Below are 21,625 nucleotides of genomic sequence, written 5' to 3'. Positions count from 1 at the left end.
TCTCTCTCTCTCTCTCTCTCTCTCTCTCTCTCTCTCTCTCTCTCTCTCTCTCTCTCCTTCTTTCCTCGTCGATCGAATCGACGATCCTTTTTTTCTTCCCGCTCGGATCCGCGCGGTTTCTCGTGCAACTCCTGCGTGGGCCGTTTCATAATAGATGAAAGCCGCCGCGGAAGTCGCCCCGGAGACTTCCAAGGTCGAGGACTGCCCTTCCCACTCGGAGTCGCGACCACCGTTGAAAATTCGCGACGACCTGCTGTGACAGCGTCGATCGATCGATCGTATCGCGATATTTCATCGAGATGCTTTTGCACTTGTGGAGAAATGAAAGTAAAAATCCGACGTCGTTGACACTCGACCGCTGCTTCGTACGAGAAACGGCTGCGCCGTACTGATGTAAATGTTAAAGCGAACCGATCGCATCCAATCAGTCCGCGGCATTACCGGATCGACCGGCACAAAGAAACGCTTTCAGACTGGAATGCCGCATGGCGATCTGGTGCCGCGTGAAATTTCGGCCGGTATTTGCATTTCTCTCGTCATGCTGCTCATCATCGTGTAAATCCTCGGTCCCGGGGATCCGACACAATGGCGAGAGGAAGGGAAAGAGAACGGCTATAAGAGAGGAAAAGAGCGAGAAAGAGAGAGGAAGCGAGAGAGAAAGGGGCCGGAGAACGAGAGGCGAAAGATAATTGTACGGACGGCTAATGGAGTTCGGAAAAAATGAAGCGGCGCTCACCAGGTGGGTCCGCTTTAAATGCATCAAATCGCTGCTAAGTGAGGTCCAATGTGGGACCAGGTGAGAGATGGCCTGCCTCCTCTTGTCCTACCTCCTCCTACTCCCGGCGAGGGCGTGGGTCAAACGGTTAATTATTATATTGCCTATTAACCGGACGATTTTTCATTTTCGACGGCGCTACGCGCCGAAATGTCTACGCTCGGGGAAAGAGACATAGCGGTGACAACTGTATAGATAACAACTACACACGAAAAGAACAATCCTGTTAGTGGAACTGAATTTTCTATTATCTGGTAAGAGAATAGGAACCAGATGAAAAATTCAATTGCAAGAACGGAAACGTTGCTGTAAGAAGTTTCTCCTCCTCAGTCAATCCGAGTCGAAATTTTGATTCTAGTTTCAGCCTCATTATTCCATTCAATATCTATTTTGACGCTGAAGTAATGCCGCGTTATCGAGATCTCCTTCTCGAGGAGTTACGCTCTTATTCGTCAGAAATTAATTAATATCGAAGCACGATACACTTATCTGTCCGCGTATTAATCCACACGCACCGTAAGCGCGCTCGCTAACGACCTCGCGATCGGCCTGAGATGATGTTAACTACCCTCGTTAACTACCCGTTTCTCGGACCCGCAAACTTGCTTATCGCGAACGCCCGTCTCATTTACAAAATGCACATCATCACGTTTCCTCGCCAAGATCCGACGCTGTCGAAGATATCTCGTAGAAGTTCGATTTTCGCGACAGTCGCTTTGCACAAAGTAACAGAGTGTCCTGAGTCGAAATTTTAGTCCCACTTTTGTCCTGAACTGACTTTTGACTTTCTTAACGTCTGTATATTCTAAAATGTCAGTGTATGTTTAATACACAAGAAGAAACTGAAGTCCCACTTGGCGCCTCCGAATGACAGAAAACGCACGAAATGCCATTGTATGTTTTAAAGAGGTTGATATAAGCTTCAAAGTATCAAAATAGAGGTTAAATGGAATGTTGAGTCAAAATTTCGGCTCGGATGTTTAATACACGTGGAAAAGAAATGAAATCCCACTTAGCGTCTCTAAATAGCAGAACTTGTAAGTTCTAAAGAAGATCTCTCGTCCAAAATAATAGATTAAATAGAATAAAAAAAGATTGATATAGACTTTGGAATATCAAAGTACTCGTTAAATGGGATATTGAGGCCGAAAGTAAATAACACGCGAAAAGAAATCGACGGTAATTTTCTTCACCGTCTCCAAGACCCTCAACACTTAATCAAGAATCACTTTCTCACGACACTAAAATGACGTCATTGAGCTGACGCATTCTGTAGTCTTCAATATCCGACTCGCTATGCATTCGGCGACAGAACACGCAGCTTTATAGTTTCCACGTACAATCCAGAATTCGAAAGTTCTTATCTCACCGCAAGAATTTCCGTATGGGATATGATATACGGGCGAATCGCCGGTGAAGAATTTTGAAGGATGGTGTAAGACGAGTCGGCGACCGGTATCATGTCTCGTCCCAAGGAGCGACATTGCGCCGCGACAACGCCAATCTGGTCGGACGAATTATAATTTCCCGACCGGTTCGCGCGGGACGACGACAACGAGAACGTTAAAAAAGCGGAGGGGCTAGCTCACGGAAATTCCACGGACGTTCGCTTTTATTTCGACGTGGACAAGCGGCTGCCTTCTCGTGCGGACACACGAGAGCCGCGTAAAACGACACACGCCTGGTGGACGTCTCTCCATCAAGCTTTCTTTCTTTCTCTCCCCCTCTCTCTCTCTCTCTCTCTCTCTCTCTCTCTCTCTCTCTCGCTCTGCCGTTCTCTCTATCGAGTTTCTTCCTTTATTTCTCAGAAGACACCTCCTTAAAAACGTGATCCACGCTGCATACTGAGTCCCGTTGCCTCGTCCTTCCCTAATCTTAACGGCTCGTGTCGAGCTGATTAGCCCTTGTTTACAATCGGCCGGCTTTCCGAGGGTCCGCGAGAGAGACCAAAATTTCGTGCCCCGACGAAAGTAATGTCCTTCCGGCGGTATCGGCCTGTTCGGAAGTGTGCCGGCGGGCCTAAGCCCACAAGGTCCGCGCGCAGAAAGTTACGGCCGGCATCTCGCGTGAGTTATCGCGCAGCTATTCGTTGTCGCCAGAAAGAAAATAGATAAACAAAGTCAGAAACGGAATTCGTCCCAAGTCGAAATTCTTCAGCCTTACTATTCCATTTAACATCTATTTTGATACTCTACATTCTATTGAAACCTACATCAATCTCTTTTGACATATTTTATTTAACCCATTCAAGTTGAAATTTTTTTTATCCTACTTTCACTCTCATTATTCTCTTCGTATTTCTTGTATTTCTTATTCTCTAAAGTACAATCAGTGTGTACTTTTTCTAAAATACTGTTTTTATAATATAGCGGTTTAGTTGTAAGTATAACATTACAATCAGTAAAATTTCGCTGAAAGAATCGGTTGATAATAACAATTATTAATTACAATCAGTAAAATTTCGCTGAAAAAATCGGTTGATAATAACATTATTAATGTATTTTACGAACATACACAGGCAGTGTCTTTGCACGCAAGATATATGGAGACCGTTGATCCCATTGTTACAAATGCAGAAAGTTGGACTTAGTGTAACGTATAACGAATGTATATATTGCGGGTTTTGCAATGAGATTTTACTTACACTAAAATCAAGACAGAATAGTAAAGTGGAAGTGTTTTCACTGATTCAATTAAAAACATTTTCATTGTTCTACTTTAAGAGAGTACAAATCTTATATAAATGTGCGCTGCTTTGTTTCACTATATATTTAGTGGAATCGTAAACATATAGAAATGTTTCTGCAAACTACTCATATATATTTTTAATAAAGCATTCAATTATACAGCAATGTTCATTGAAATTTTACTGAGAGAAGCGAACGTATACGTTCGGAATATACAAGCTGCAAAACTTTCTGTATCGGACAAATATTTACAATGACAGCTAGAAATGTCAATTTTGAAACCTTTTGTCATTTTTCTCACATGTATTGAGCAATGCTCCAATTCATCCCAAGTAGAAACATCTCAGGGAAAAACTGATTACTGGCCAGTAACTAGATGGTTTTTACTAGCTAGGATTAATTAGACAGTTACTGTTTTGAAACTTGGCAGAAAACACTGACTATTTTTTCATGGCCAATTACTAGTCAGAAACTAGATTTGAAAAAATAGTAAGTAAATACTGGACGGTTTCTGTCCATTAAAAAGTCTGAAAATACTGTTCAATATTTCTTGGGTAGTTTTTTGTCAGAAACTATGCAAGAAAAATAGTAAGTAAATATTGGATAGTTTCCGCTCAGTAAAAATTCTGAAAATACTGTTCAATATTTCTTGGGTAGTTTTTTGTCAGAAACTATGCAAGAAAAATAGTAAGTAAATATTGGATAGTTTCCGCTCAGTAAAAATTCTGAAAATACTGTTCAATATTTCTTGGGTAGTTTTTTGTCAGAAACTATGCAAGAAAAATAGTAAGTAAATATTGGATAGTTTCCGCTCAGTAAAAATTCTGAAAATACTGTTCAATATTTCTTGGGTAGTTTTTTGTCAGAAACTATGCAAGAAAAATAGTAAGTAAATATTGGATAGTTTCCGCTCAGTAAAAATTCTGAAAATACTGTTCAGTATTTTTGGGCCAGTTATTTGTCAGAAACTATACAAGAAAAATAGTACGGAAATGCTGTACACTTTCTGTCCAGCAAAAAATCAAAAATTACTGACGAATTTTTTCCTGGCCAAAATAAAATAAAATATTGTATTAAAGATGAAAAAATTGTTTTTAAATTAAAATTATAAAAATTTAATTTTAATAAAATTATGGTTTCGATACATATATAGTTAAATTATTTATAACTATTAATAAACTGAAAAAAATAGATACTGATCAGAAACCAATAAAAAAATGCTTATAAAATAGTCAAAAACTACATAGAAACGAGTAAAAAACTGCTTAGAAACTACTAATAAACAAGTTAGATACTGATCAAAATCTAGTTAAAAGCTGATCTGAAACTGTCTAGTTCAACTGTCAAGTTTTTGACGAAGTGAGCGTCGACCAAAACCAGTCAATTTCTACCCAAGAAAACTGTCTACAAACTAGCTAGTTACCAAAAATTCCTGGACAGTTACTAGTCAGAAATTGGATAAATTTCTACTCGGGATGTTTTCACGTACTCTCATTGTGCAAAAGCATTTGTGATTCTATGCAATTAGTACATAACTTTATGGAAGAAAATCAATTCGAAGTAATTCGTCAATAAAGTTTCCAACTACGGCATCCCCTTAATTCGTTAAATTGCTGGATCGTGTCATTTTTTTATTTATTCACAAAAGCGAACAAATATGCGGGTGCATGGGAAAGCATATAAACTGTCCAACCAATCGATTACACTGTTTGTCATGAGCGTGGCGCGACGCAGAGAAAACAAACGTATTCACCAAGTTATAAAGAGCTCGAGAAGTCCCTCTTTTCCTGTCTCCCTCTCTCTCTCTCTCTCTCTCTCTCTCTCTCTCGCGCGCGCGCGCGCAACCATGGTGCAAACCCTAAGCCTCGTTAGATCTAGATTTTACGCGGCTCGCGTGTGCCGTCCACTTAATGTCGGAATAATCTGTATATTTTACCATACGGATATCGCTTTGCACATTCTTGGTGGAATGCGTGAGTTGTCGCCTCGCGTTTGAACAACGGTGCGGGCAGGACACCGGACCTAGGATCTAACTTCGTCTCGACTCCCTCGCGGATCTATCGCCCGTATATATCGGCTTGATGCATCGTTTTTGTGTGATCGAACGACGTGCGGAATAAATCGCGGCGATAAAAAAGGGCACGCGTGTGAAGGACACGCGAAACTCACCCTCCTCCCCGATAGAATCTGATCTCCGCGGAAAGAACTGTCCACTGTTTGTAGAAAAAACAACAAAGTAAAGGGAGTATAATCGGTTGCAAATTCGTTTGCACACCTTTTATCTGAGAAGAAATTGTGAAAATTCAAGTTGTCAGAATTAGATACATCAGACTTGAGAAATTCGCGAGGAAGATGAGGAGCGCCGTGCCGCGCGAGATGAATTTGAGGAGTCGCCTTTTGAAGGATTACGCAAATACGAGTTGTCATGCGTCACGGAAAGGATCTAATTTACGCCTCGGTCGGCGATACGATCTGAAATCTGATTTAATGGCGAACGATGTAAATGCCGGAGAAACGCGCGGAGGGTAGGAGGGAGGAAGAGCTTGTTCAATTATACAGTATGTTTTACTCCCGATGTGCATAGCCGGGTCGTGCTTCTTTTTTCAAACAACTTTCCATGCAACTTCGGACTCTGCCGAGAGCCTATTAAAGTAGGCACGCGATTTAGCCGGCAGACAAGAACTAGTTCCGCGTATAAGTGGGTGTCGGGAAAACTCATTTGGAATCTTGCCCGAAAATACACGTTGCCTCCAATGAACGAATGAACGAACGGACGGATGGACGGACGAAATTTGTGCACACACCGACGCATCTTTACATGCAGACCCTTTTATAAATGAACCCTTCATGAAACAAAACTCTCACAAAACTAAAAGTTCATCTTCTCGTTACTGTGACAGCGCCGTTCCGGTCTGAAAGCGCGGTGAGATATTGTTGCGATGTCACGTCCGTCGATGAAATCACAATAATTATTCGCGAATTTGTTCGTAAAAGCTATAGAATGACATCTCTGTTGAATTTATACGAGGTGATACTTCTTCTTCGAGAAAAAAGCTGCTTCGTTGATTGATACATTTAAAGGTTACATCAATTCCAACAGTAATACTGGTATCGCTCAATTTCTACTTCTATCTATCTATAATCCGAAATGGGATGTTCCAACTAGGGGTATTAAAGGAGGAATGTTATGCCGTTGGTACAACGGACCCTAAACTCGTGGACGAAGGAGGTGAAAATTCTTTTCGACACGGTCGAGCTATACCACATACATTGAACATTATTGGTCAGTACCCATCACCGGCACGTCCTCCGTCTTTGACCTATTCAGAGGTCCCAGCCAATAAGGGAATGAACATTTTTACATTTTGACAAAATACAAAGGACTATTATCAAAGTTATGTAGCCCAGGTCGATTTAGAATCCAATATAGAATTCGAGTAGCTCAATTTGGGAAGGTCTAAAGTGATCAGACTCTCATTTAAGGGCCTTTCCTATCGTAGACGGTGCACTTGGAACTCCCATACAAGCTGCACCGATACGTTTTATCATTAGCAATTGGAGAGAAGAAGCCGAAAGAGAGTGGGAGAGGAAGAAAGAGCGAGAGAGAGAGGGGTGGAGTAGGAGGAAGAGGAGGAAACAGCACGAAGGAAAAGAAAGACAGAGAGGGAGACGGTAACGCGAGCTCGAGAAGGAGAGACGAAACGAGACGGACGGAGAACGAGAGAAGCGGCTAGAGTGAGGGAAAGAAAGAAGATTAGAGAGAAATAAACACACACCACCTGAGGCCCGCGCGGCAGTGGCGGTTTATTATTTCGTCTGTGGCGAAGCAACCTTGTTAACCGGCCTGGGGGCCAATCGGAGGCGCGCTGCCATGGACGCCCCGACCGGCGAGCAACCAATGGACGTGCTCGGTGCCGCGAACACGCTACATCGCGTGTCGACCGAGCGCCTCCTCCCGCATCGCCCGCCGGTCACGTGTGTATTTCCCTCCGCGCGCGCGAGCGAACCCTTTTACGCAACCTTCTCCTTCGTTTCGCGGTGTCACGCCGCCGGTGTGTGCGGGTCACGCCCGCGCGAGCGCCTTGCACGTATGTGTATGTGCGTGTACGTGTAGTACGCGCCTCCGTCCACCCCCCTTCTCGTCCATCCGGACAACGACGACGACGACGACGACGACGACGACGACGACGACGACGACGACGACGGCGGTGCACGCGCGAACCTCGGCGCCGCTCGACGCTTTTGTTTTATTCGCGACTTTTCGAATCCTCTTCTGCGGTTCGTGCGGACTCGCACGCGCGTTTTGCCTTCGTCGTCATCTCTTCTTCCGTTCCACTCCCCTTTTCTCTCTACCATGTGCTCTCCCACGTCTCATCCTCGTCTTCGTCGTCTGCCTTTCTCACCGTTTCGCTCGCGATGCAGCCCGCACATTTCCGTCTCTCGTTGTCCTCGTCGCGCGGCACACCCTCGGACTTTCGCACACCTCTCTGCACTTATCACGTCGCCGGGTTGCAAGCGAGGAGAAGGGGGGGTTGCAACACGAGAGGAAGGGAGCCTAACGAGCGCGCACCTGTGACAGTTCACGCTTATCGATTCCTGTCCACTTTTTCCTACGCGTTTCGTCGTCTACGCGGGAATGCGTATCGAGGAGTATCGCGGCATCGTTCACGGACCGCGCGATTCGCTTGCTCGGGCCAGCGGTGCGCACGAAGTGTACGCACTACGCGTCGCACCACGACGGTTGTACGTGTGTCCATGGAAAACTAATTGGACCACCTAGCGCATCTTGACACATAGAGAGAGAACGTGATTATCATGTATCACATTGTTTTCGGGAGGATTTCTCAGAAATGTGAAAGAAATAAAAAATAATTATCGAAGCAATTATAACTCTTCTCTTTAGTGAACAGTCTTGATTTATGACGTTACAAGCGAGAAGACACATGCTTAAAATTCCTGTAAAAAATACGTAGAAATAAAAAAACGTGTTCACGAAATAACACCTGCAATCTATCAAACAAATCTGTAAAAGAATCCGAACAGTGTTCGTTTACGAGGGCGTACATAGAAGGGGGCTGCTTCCGCCATGGTTGTACAATTAGTCACAAGAATTAATTGTCTGAAAAGTTGCAACTTCGAAATGCTTAAAATATCGGACAACTAGCCCCGCGTGACAGGATACGCGGGATCACGTTCTGTCACGCGCGCATAATAAACGAGATTAATATTCAAGGACTAATCTCCGAAGTCGATGCACCGTCGTTCGCCAGCCGGAGCTGGGACAAATAAATCGGGATCGGTTAGCGATAACGTCGCGTTCCCGTTCTATATCTCGAGGTTTGCCAGCGCGGCTACTAATTTACACGGACAAATTCGCCTCCTTCGTTTCCTTCACCGTCGTATAATTCAGTCAGCACCGCGAGCAGGGCTTGTTGTCGAGTTAATGACTCGTTAACGAGCCCAGCCGGTCGATTATCGCGCTCACGTCGGTCGATATGACGGGCCGCATTCGTAAAACACCGTGCGCACTGTCCGCGCAGTTTTGCGCAACGCGACCGGTCCCCGCGCGCGCGCGCGCGCGTCCACAGGCGTTTTCGTCGAATCGGATAAATACCGATGCCTATCGCGGAGATCTTAATTATTTCGCGTTTACACCGCGCGCCAGGCTCGCGGCCGAGCGCCACCTTGTTCGCAAATCGACGTTCGCGGGTCTCCCTTAATTTTTGCGCAGCGCGAGCTTTAATATCCGCGATAATCTCTCGTCGACGCGGCCGTTGGTCGCTGCCGTTGCTGCCGCTGCACTTGTCACTCGTTAATAACGCCCGGGCAATTTTTGCGTGTAAAACGCCGAGACCGCTAATAATACCCCGCGCGCGCTTTCCAGCAGCCGAATCGCGAATTCGATCGCTGGTTGACGCTGGTTTATGATAATCGCTTAAGCGACTGGCCGGCCGGCTGACGATTAAATTCGCGATTATGTATCTGTGCGAAACAAAGTAACGGGAAATTGATAATCAATGGACGGACGGACAAGCGGTGCACAAACACACACACACACATACACATGCTTCTTTGACTCCTTATCCTTATTCCGCACGCCGTAAGGTTCGTCGGAAAATTACGGGTCGTTCGATTTAGCGCATTACCCGCAAGCGCATTCTGCGCGTTTTCGATCTGGATCGCGCTGCGCTGAATAAATTTCTACAATAACGCGTGTCTGTATGCCTCTGCTTGGATATTCTCAGCGCGTGCTTGCCAAAATGACGAATATCCGACGGAGAAGTCGTGCTAAGAGCACTATGAGAGAATGTTACGTGAAACACGTGTGGTCATCGAGAGAACTTTTTCGCGCAATTAACACACGAATTATGCAGCAATTTGTTTCTCAGTAGCAGAAATTAATTAACTGAATATTTCAACCTCTGTAGAGAGAACAAATATTTGACACGTGGGAGATTTTGCAAAGCAAATGCAATGACGCAACCTGGACATCTGTTTTACATGAATCGTTTTAATGAATCGTTAACGAAGTCAACAAATTAAACTTGCGCCTTATACTACAGTTTAACTGAAATGTCATCTCTTCCATATCTTCAGAATCCGAAACGTCTCAATTAATCGTGTGAATAATTCATTGTTTCTTTTCGTTTAACAAATTTTTACATCCATTACACTGAAAAGTATGGTAATTATTTATTGTACGACAAGTACATAAATTCATAAAAATAAATGTTTGGACGTTGCATAACTAAAATTCTGAAGAGTACATGAAATTTTTTATTCTATACTCTCTAAATTTTTTAGAGGGAAATTTCACTTCAGAACAGAGTGGAGATCGAGTCACTTAAATCCGAGGGATTTTTCAATCATACACGAAAAGAAAACGTTTTCAGTGAGATTCCGCTCCAGGAAACTTAAGGAGTACCAAGAAAATTTCGTTATTCCCATTTGAAGACCAAAACAATGGAGGGTCAGGGTCACATGTCTAAGCGTTAGTGCTTTGAAAAATTCTACTGATTTCAACGAGACAGCTCATTGTCTACGTAGCTAAATTACGAACGTAAGGCACCGTCGAGCTGCGCGTGGGATTGTTTTTCGGCGGGCAACCGAATACTTTCGTTTGACGGGCCGCGCATATTTAAAATGTTAATCGCGGTCGTCGCGTGTCCCCCTTTACCCTGCCGCCCTCCCCAATATACGGTCGCTTCGTGAATGGCTTCCGAGATCGGGGGAAACGATTCCCTGAAGCGGCTGACACCTCGCGGTGATGTACGGGCGCACATTGAGTACTTGTTAATTCAGAGACGGCGGTTTCCGTAGGATGCCAACGGTTAATGGCTGTACATTTTGAGTAACGTCTTCACGCCTCGCCGGGATGGAAGCGCGCATGAAAATGCTGCCGCCGGCGCCGGGATTTATTCCGTGTCGTTAGCCTGACCCTCTGCGCCTTGGCATCCTCGTCAAACGAAGGACGCGCGAGTTATGTAAGGCGACCAGACGTCCCGTCTTTCCCGGGACGGTCCCGGTTCTTCGCGAATCCTATCCAGGACGTCGATTTGTCCCGGATTCGGCCAAACGGTTCAGAGAATTTTTTAAATGTTTGTGACAAAGGAAGATCTTGCTACTAGAATTTTTTTTTATTTAGATGTTAGAAGGATATTTTGCTTCTTGCTCTCGAGGCCGTAATACAAGAGGATTTCGCTAAGAATGAAATTATATTTTCCTGGGTAATATCAAATTTCTCACTAGCACATTTCAGTTTCTAAAATGTAAATGTATGAAGCGAAAGGATAGTGAATTACGAGCGTCGATCTGTTTCTCAGTTACAAGATTCTACGGTAATATTTGCTATAAAATTTTTCCGTATAAAGTAAGGGAAGAAGATACGAATGTTTCATAGATCGTTCCAGCACGAGCGCAGGCGCGACGAGAATTCCTCCGGGAATTTTCGAATGGACCGGTTTTGAGATCTAGATTATTCTAATATTTTACATAGCGTATCACTTCAATGTCACTTTTCTAAGAACGTAGAGTGGCAAACGGGCGCGTCGCGAGAGTGTCAAACGAGTTAGATGCTATCTCAGTCGTGCACGTCCACGAACTGAGACGACTGAGTGATGCTAAAATTACATAATCGCGCACGGAAAAAAAGGTTTGGTTGAATTAGCCAAATATCTGGTCGAATATAAACAATCCAGAAATCCCGATTAAAGTAAGCCGAATTCTGTTTAAGTCAACCAAAATATCTTATTAATAATATTTTGTTTGGTTAATTCAACCAAATCTTTTTTTCCGTACGCAAACCAGAAAAATACGTGTTTGTCGCAACAGACATCAGCTGGAGAATAAAGAGATACAGGCAGAGAGAAGGAAGGGAGGATGTCTCGATGTAATTAAACAATATATTATAAACTAGCTTGAACCACACTGAGAGAAAAAAATAGTTGAAATAACTATAATCTCACTATATTTTATAGTTTATTTTGGCCTCAAACATATATTTATAGTTCATCTAAACATGAAGATATAACGGAATGAACACAGATTTATAGTCACCATTTTATTACTCTATGTGTATAGTAAAGCACACTTTGGGAATATAGACATGTACCTATATTTGCCAAATATAATTTCCAATTGCATTAAGTATATAAAATAGTTAATTTATCTTCCATTCAATATTTGCTACCTTACTATATCTTTTATTTTAAATAATTATAATTCTTGGTAAAAGTTTTACATGGGTCAATTATACTGTGCTTATATTATAAATATTACAAACATTATGGTGACATTTACTATAAAAATGATATTTCTAACTATAATCTTTTTATTATGCCATTATAGTTTCAAATATCATTTTTCTCTCAGTGCACTAATAATAGTAAAGAATAGTAAGGCTGAAAGTAGGATCTTCGACTCGTTATTGTGTGCGCAGGTCGCGGCGATCGCCGCGAGATCAACGATGGAAATTAATCGAGCCCAGGACAGGACCCTAATTCTAGAGCCGAGCTACTTTGTTCCTACCGGGCGGACTTCCGGCACGGCGGCGATAACCGACCGCCGGCTTATCGGCTTATTGATTCTTTCTGCGGAACCGTGTACGCGCGCGCAATCGCGCGCCCGCACGCGCGATAACATCGACGACGAAAATTCTGCATGCTTAAGTATCGCATCTACACGGTGTCCCGTGACGAGCCGGCGGAGTTGTCTCCGACGACGCGGGCCGACGCGAAGCACGTGTTTCGACGAACGCAATTAGCATAATTCCAAGGAAATCATCTCCCACGTGATTCGTGCCGTCTCGCCTCGTTCTGCCTGGTTGCTCCGCGTATACAGGGAGAGAATTTTGTAGTAAGATTCCTACGGAACTTTGTGAAATGGGTCGACATTTTGCAGTATTTGGCAATCCTTTCCTTTCATGTGTGCTGTTAAAAATTTACTGTTTCTAGCGAAATTTGTTATGTCTTTACTTCTTTGAAATAAGCAGATTTCTTTACCCGAATCGCGCGTTTTCTCCCGTACACTGAGAGAAAAATTGTTGGAATAATTATAATCTCACTATATTTTATAGTTCGTTTTGGCCTCAAACATATATTTATAGTTCATCTAAACATGAAGATATAGTAGAATGAACACAGATTTATAGTCTTATTACTCTATATATATAGTAAAGCACCCTTAGGGAATATAGTCACATGTACCTCTATTTGCCAAATATTCCAATTGTATTGACTATATAAAATAGTTAATTTCTCTTACCATTCAATATTTGCTACCTTACTATATTTTTTATTTCAAATAATTATAATTCTTGGTAAAACTTTTACATGAGCCAGTTATACTATGCTTATATTGTAAATATTACAAATATTATGGTAACATTTACTATAATATTATGGTAACATTTACTATAAAAATTATATTCCTAACTATAATCTTTTTACTATGCAATTAAAGTTCCAAATATAATATATTTTTCTCATATAATACATTTTTTTTAGTATATCCTTCGAGTTAATTCCATTCGGGTCTAAAGAGTGGGTATCCACTGTGAAGACGCGATTGTCAAGATGTCAGAAATAAATAAGTGTACTGACCTCGCGCCAACACCGTGCTCTTTCGCGTTTCATCACCGAAACGTAAAGAAGAGAAAAATATGAGATGTCCCGTCGTCGACGAGGTAGAGAATGAGGAGAGAATGAGGAGGGGAAGGAGGAGAGAAGAAAACGATGCCACCCACGACACCGACCCTCTATCGTACAGACTCTATCGTAGATTCGTGAGTTATCAGACGATACTGTGAGGAATCGTCGGCGCACGGTGACATAATGCACATGCAGCGCGGTGCATACTGATGACGCGCACGCTCGACAACGAGACACGTCGCGGCGCGTTTCCCAAATCCCGCGAGGTCCTACGTCCAGTATCGTTTTATGGGAGGATGCGAGGACGTCTACGTGATTTGCTTTGCCTACAGCGCTTGTGGCCGTCGCTTGAACGTTCCGGGAATGACGCCCTCTAGTTTTCACTATAATTCGTAGTTTCACCACAAATCGTCAAACTTGTGCGGTCACGCGTGTACACGGAAAGAACAGCCGAGTCGAAATTTCGGTCCTATATTAAACCTTGAATCTTACAACGCAGTAGAAATTAACAAAACCTATCCAAAGGGACACTTCGATTTCTTTCTAATTTGGCACAAATGTAGAAGTACAAACAATATTTAGGTCATATTTTTTCATTTTGACCCACTTTGAGTTTTACGGGCAACTTATAGCTTTTTAATGTTCTCACTCTCTCACTATCATCAACAAATACAATAAAAATGCATAAGAAATAAAATTGAATACAAGATATAGTTAAATAATTTTAACAAAATCGGCATAGCTGAGATACGAACCATTCTAAATTTCTTTAGCCGAGATTTCAACCGAAGTATTTTAAACTGTGCTAAATTAGTCAAAAATGGTTCGACCAAACCGAGAGAAATCCGGCAATTTTAATTAAAATTTTAACAAAATTGGCATAGCTGAGATACGAACCATTCTAAATTTCTTTAGCCGAGATTTCAACCGAAGTATTTTAAACTGTGCTAAATTAGTCAAAAATGGTTCGACCAAACCGAGAGAAATCCGGCAATTTTAATTAAAATTTTAACAAAATTGGCATAGCTGAGATACGAGCCATTCTCAATGGTTCGTATCTCCAATCTATTCAAAAGGTACATTCCGATTTTTTTCTAATTTGGCACAAATGTAGAAGTACAAACAATATTTAGGTTATATTTTTTCATTTTGGCCCACTTTGAGTTTTACGGGCAACTTATAGCTTTTTAATGTTCTCATTCCTATCATCAACAAGTAAAAAATATATAAAAAATAAAGTTGAATACAAGATATAGTTAAATAATTTTAACAAAATCGGCATAGCTGAGATACGAACTATTCTAAATTTCTGTAGCCAAGATTCCAATCGAAATATTTCAAATCTGCCAAATTAATCAAAAATGGTTCAAATCTCGGCTAAGCCGAGAAATGATTTATAAATAATTTTTTTTTTATTTTTTATGTTTAGTTTAAACATTTTATTATTTATACAAATAATTTTACAAATTTGACTTTATATTCATAATCAGCAAAAAACGCCTATATCTTGTATTTAATTCTATTTCTTATGCATTTTTGTTACACTTGTTGATGATAGGAGTGAGAACATTAAAAAGCTATAAACTGCCCGTGAAACTCAAAGTGAGCCAAAATGAAAAAATATGACCAAATATTTTTTGTACTTCTACATTTGTGCCAAATTAGAAAGAAATAAAATTAGATTAGAAATGTAACTTTTGAGTAAGTTTACTTAGTAGGTAAATTAGCAAAGTAGGTTTAATTTTAACTATACAATTTACTCTGATTCTGACAATGTCCGAAATTTCCCTTTCTAACGCCAAAATAGATGTTAAGTAGAATAGTAAGGCTGAAAGTATGATCAAAATTTCAACTCGGGTGTACAGTACAATTTTACATGTGTCTTTCTTCACAAGTTTATCGAGCGCGACCACGTTCCATGAATGCCCGCGTTCGATCGTCGCGTTCGCCTAGCATGATTCTCGAATTTTTGTCAGGAGAGAAACGTGAAAGGCACGTACGCGAAGGTGACACGCGTCGCGTGACGCCCTCGCTGTGAGAACGTGTGACTGCGAGACATAAGCCGGCGAATTAATGGGGCTATTTTTTTATTCAGCGGCACGGCACTGACCACCCCTCCCGCCCCGCTCGCGCCGCGTCCGCCGACCCGTCCGCCACCCCCGGTTTTATACAGCACACCCGTCCGCGTACTTTATTTTATTTTACAGGATCCGCGCCAGTCGCGCTAACCACGCACCGTACATGTCAACTCACCCCCGTCTCGCTATAAAACGATCCGGTGTCTCGATACGAACGTTCGTTAATGTCGAGCCGGCCTCGCTGGGGCTTTCATTCGAGGACACCCCGCACATACCGACTTACGCTTCGCGTAAGCGAAAGGAAAATTGCATAAAAACACAGAAATGTCATCCTTTGTGTCCGTATGATAAAACGTGCTTTAATCTCAATCCCACTTTTCTATCTGTTTTTCCATTGGAATGCAAATGTCGGTGGAATCGATTGTCGCGAGGAACCCGGCGGGAACGATTGTTTCAGAAGCGCGACGAAAGTCTCTTGATATATTTTCCATTATTTTTTCCAAAATTCAACATATTTCTTTTTATTTCAGGAAAATTTATTTACGTACTTTTATCTTCTTTTTCACAATTTTCGCAATAAAAAGAGGATTATTGATGAGGAATAGAAATAAAAAAATTGTCGCGAATATTCTGAGGAAAAAATATCTAAAAAATATTCGGTAGATACTAATAAACCTAAATTTTCTTACTTAAATACAGTGTAGAGCCCTGAATATATTTCCATCACTTCGAGTGTATGTGTAATTCAATATTTTCTTACTAATTGGCTCAACGAATTTTTTAAGCAATTTTGAAGAAACGAGTTAAAATATCCCCTATCAAATTTCTCATTAAATCCCTTAAATTGGCCGACTAAATTACACATCAAGTTGCAATTATTACTTATCATTCGCGAGGAAGGAATGAATGATCGGAGAGGCGCGATTTCTTCGTGTCGTTGGCGGTAGCGCTAACGCTTTTTAGCCGCGCAGGTATTTTCCGCGTCCACGGCCGCTCGCACGCGACTCTATTATTACGGACGGTCGTGCATTATCGTGGACATACAGGACAGTCACTGATTTCGATCCGACGAGTCGGAACAAATGGTCGTCATGAAGGCGCGCTATCTCCCTAGCAAAAATCAAGAAAAACCTCGCGTTGCCGGGCGAGTTTCGTGCGCGACTGACCGACGTCGAGACATGATCTATCACGAATTGAAATTCATACGCGCCAATGACTCTCTTTCTCTCTCACACACACACTTTCTCGCATGCGCTCTCCTTTCTTTTTCCCTCGTTCTTCTATTTTTTTTTTTATTATCGTCGACGGACGGAAACAGCACGCTAACTGTCCTCGCGATAATTAGGACTTTATGAGGCGCATAAAACGTATCGTTGTACGCAGCATGTCCCTCGATTGTTAATTACGATCCGCACAGATCGAGATAGCTGTAGACAGGTAAGTTAATTTAAAGACGAGAGGTCAAAATTATAAACGCCATTTAGACGTGCGGCCACGCATTTCTACACTCGTCTGGAAAAGAAAATGGAGAAACAGAGAAGATCGTTTATTCCGACCAGATATAGGAGAAAAAGTCAACAAGAGACCACGCAAGATACCAATTGCAAACACACTTGAAAGTTGAAAAAATCAAGCAAAGTTCAATCGTCGTTCCTTCCTTAGCGGAAACGCAAAACAAAAGAAATGATGCGCGACTACAAACGTTATACAAACTTGCCTTGTTCTTTCTTTTATCGATAAAAGTGCCTCCGAATGTGACTTACATGCCTCTTGATCAGTTTAATTTATTGATTGAAAGGAAAAGAATAAGTTCGGAATAAGGACCTCTAGTTTTTCTCGATTTACATTTGATTGCGCACCCGAGAGCCTGATAATGTACTCGTTAATTTCGATCTTCGTAGCGGAGAGGAGCGGCTGTCGAAGGCACAGAGCTCGTTACGAAAAGCCGCGGTCGTAATTGCCCAAGCCTGATTGAAATGTATAGCGAGCCGCGGATGACACTCTCCCAGGACCTCGCGCGCGCATTATTTCACCGTGAAAATAATGTAATTCCGGTCACATCGCAAGAACGAGAGATCCTTATCGACATGGCCCCTCTTCGTGGTGCCTCCGACGCCTTCACGGCGCTTCGCTTCCACTCGTCACGCGTATCTCTCTCTTTCTCTCTCTCTCTCTTTCCTTCTCACCCTCGTCGTCGTCGTCCCGAAGCGTGTCCGCGCGATCGCCACAGCTTCCACGTGGAACGGGATTTGAGGTAGACAAAAGGCGGAGAGGAGAGCGAGATAAAAAAGAAAAAGATTCAACTGAGATACTGAGCGCCGTGCCGTTACTCTAACGAAATGCGCGCGGCGTTACCAAACGCTTCCGTCGGCTCGCGGGTGCGTTATCCTGCAAGCGCGTAAGGATCGCGGATTTACGCATCTGATTTCTTGGTTGCAACGTCATCTCCACCGGCGGAATTCACTGATATATTTTCCACCGTACAATGCGACGGAAATTGCGGAAATTCTCTTCCAATGTAAAGAGGAATAATATTGTGTTTACACAGAAAAATAAAGTCCCTCTGCTGCAGCTAATCGCGATTTGCTGAACTATAATGTATTTATTGTAACTAAAAATTTGCAGCTGTGACCAAAATTTTACTACACTGTAAAAAAACTGATGTGTTAAATTTAACACTTCATGTGTCCCAAATCATTCACTCTCATTTATGTGTAAATTTAACACAAAACAAATGTGGTAAAAAGTCACACACATAATATGTTCCTTTAATCAATGTATGTAAGAAAGGCTGAGGCTAGTTGACGGGGTAAGTTTGAAAAACCGGCTATTTCTAATACTTTCTAACAAATTACAAAATCAAGCAAACAAGATTTTTAGACATGTCAGAGATGGTTTTAGAATTCCTGCTTGCTTGATTCTGAAAGTAAAAACAGTAGATAATTCATAAATCAGTTGAAACAATCTCAGCACCTCGTACATGTAACAGGATTCCATCGACATTCCATCCCACAACTGCCGTCCATCAACGGCTATTCCTATGTAACGTAAGACGTTAGAAATGCAGATCGTAGAAACGACCCTCGACGAAAGCATCCCTGGATTAACCCTAGAACCTTAAACACAGGTAAAATTTACCCAAACCAGCTTTTCCAACATTATCGTTCTCAAAAACATGTTTTGTTTTTTTTTCTTCATTATAACTTTGTTATCTTCATTAAATCGCAGAAACATTAACAGATTCATATTCCTCAATGTTTTCTACGCCGATTAAACACAAAAAAACAATTAAATTTCGATCATTTTTGCGAAAGTGGTGAACAAATAAAAATGCACTGAATAAAATGGGTTTACGTAACTTTTTCATTTAAGATTCTAGGATTGAGGACGACAGGTCTGTTATGGAACGATATCGACGTCAATATCGTGTTTTCCATCTTGAGAGAATGCTCTTTGACTCCAAAGCGGATTCAAGGGTTGTGCACCACGAAACTTAGACTTCTCGCGATTTGGTTACACCATGTTGACAAGTTTGAATCAGTATTGCATTGATATCCTTATGAAGTTAACCTATTACTAAAATATGTCATGCTTGTTCCTTTTTTGTCTTTGTTGGATTTATGTGCTAAATTGCCCGAGTCGAAATTTTGATGCTACTTTGACGCTCTTAAGGATAGTTTGCGCCTACTTTGACCGTTTATAACTTCTCTTTTGAACCTTTAACTCTTGAACCTTAACCTTTAACCTTGTCAAAATTTTGACGCTACTTTGATTTTGACGCTTTTGGATAATCTACAACCTAAGTGAAATCTATTTTGACGATATGGACACTCATTTCCGAGTCGAAATTTTTATCTTACGTTGAACCTTGAATTCTACACCGCAGTAGATGCTAAGATAAGTAGGTTTAATTCTAATGATATAATTTACTTCTACTTTGACTCTGATGATGTCTGAAATATATGCAACAAATAAAATGTATATTCTGTATGTTATTTGACGTTTCTGTTTCGTTATTTATTAAATTTTTTAAATATTTCTATAAAATATATGTATTTTATGTAGGAGCTAAAACTTCAACAGAGGTTCGCAACTGAACTTACTTTGCTTCCTAAGATCCTACTATTATACAACCTACTTTGACGCTAAAGAAAGCGAAAGTGGAAATTTCAGACATCATCAGGGTCAAAGTAGGAGTAAATTATATCATTATAATTAAACCTACTTTGCTATCTTAGCTCCTACTGCGGTGTAGAATTCAAGGTTTAACATAGGGTCAAAATTTCGACTCGGGTGGTGTAGTCAATTACCCCATGTATCTATTTATGAATGTAAAAGTGAAATATCCATTTTAAGGTAAGTGTCTCTCTTTGACGTATGTTCTGTTAGGAATCCTCGCGACTGCGTTATCTGAATCAGCTATCGAGCCGATCCAGCGAGTTTCACACATCGATGAAATATGCACGCGCGCGAGTCAACAAGGGAGGCTATCAGCCGACGGGGAAGACATTGTCAACCCCGATCGGCGCCTCTTCCTCGTGAGCGAATCTCATCGTGACAAATGGGTCAAACGTACGACAACTGACTCGGAGGAGGAGGATGAATCATCGTATTGCGCATCGCTTGTCAGTACTCGTCCTTTTGCACCGGACCCGCGGCACTTTGCCCCAACCGGAGAAATTTCTAAAACGCGAAAGCAGCGGACGAAACATGGAGAGTATTTTACAGTAAGAACTACTGTGTAAGTTCGGTAACTAAAAAACAGATTGAAAACATTCCGCGAAAGTTCTTTTACCAGAAAAATACTTCTCTTCCAATGTAAAGAGGAATAATATTGTGTTTACACAGAAAAATAAAGTCCCTCTGCTGCAGCTAATCGCGATTTGCTGAACTATAATGTATTTATTGTAACTAAAAATTTGCTGCTGTGACCAAAATTTTACTACACTGTAAAAAAACTGATGTGTTAAATTTAACACTTCATGTGTCCCAAATCATTCACTCTCATTTATGTGTAAATTTAACACAAAACAAATGTGGTAAAAAGTCACACACATAATATGTAAAAAATTAACACAAGAACTTAACACTTGAATATCGTCAGGAATCACAGTTTGTGTTAAATTGACATATGTTGTTAAATTGACATATAATGTTAAATTAACTAAAATAAAACGTTACTTTAACATTTGAGAGAAGTATTAATCTATGATTTTGATGAAATGAAAATGTTAAATTGACATAATCTGTGTCTGACATAATAAATATATCAATTTAACACAACCTGTGATTCCTAACGGAATTCAAGTGTTAAATTCTTGTGTTAATTTTTTCCATGTTATGCGTGTTACTTTTTAACACATTTGTTTTGTGTTAAACACATTTTAAATTAACACATAAATGAGAGTGGATAATTTGGGACACATGCAATGTGTTAAATTTTACACATCAGTTTTTACAGCGTACTGTTGCCGCTACATCGGTTTCATAGCTAAATATATCTTCCTACCGGCTATTATATTTCTAGATATCCATTTGTTACAACGAGATTCTGCTACCACACACTCTTGCTGTCGCCGCTAATTCTTTTCTTTTTGTGTAAAATATTCTTTTTTGTGATTTTAGAATAATCTTCTCGAGGTATGTAAAAAGATCCGCTAAGAATAAGATTATATCTTTTTGGATGGTGTTTCTAGCGAAACTTACCATGTTCCTTAACAAGATAGACCTCACTGACAGTCTATTACTGCACTATTAGCAACATAGTAAGAGTGAAAAGAATTTATATGAAAAAAAAGTTACAATATTCTGCCCGTGTACGCGCACTCTCGGGACACTCGAGCTCAGCTTGAACTCGGTTCGAAGCACAACCAAGAAAATCGCGTGATCATCTCGGCTACATTTGCAGTCTCTCCTCCCTTCCTCTCTCTCTCTCTC

Source organism: Odontomachus brunneus, unplaced genomic scaffold, assembly GCF_010583005.1.
Source record: "Odontomachus brunneus isolate Ranch 3 - 2012 unplaced genomic scaffold, Obru_v1 Obru_scaffold_166, whole genome shotgun sequence".
Classification (NCBI taxonomy): Eukaryota; Metazoa; Arthropoda; class Insecta; order Hymenoptera; family Formicidae; genus Odontomachus; species Odontomachus brunneus.
This window is presented reverse-complemented; position numbering follows the sequence as displayed.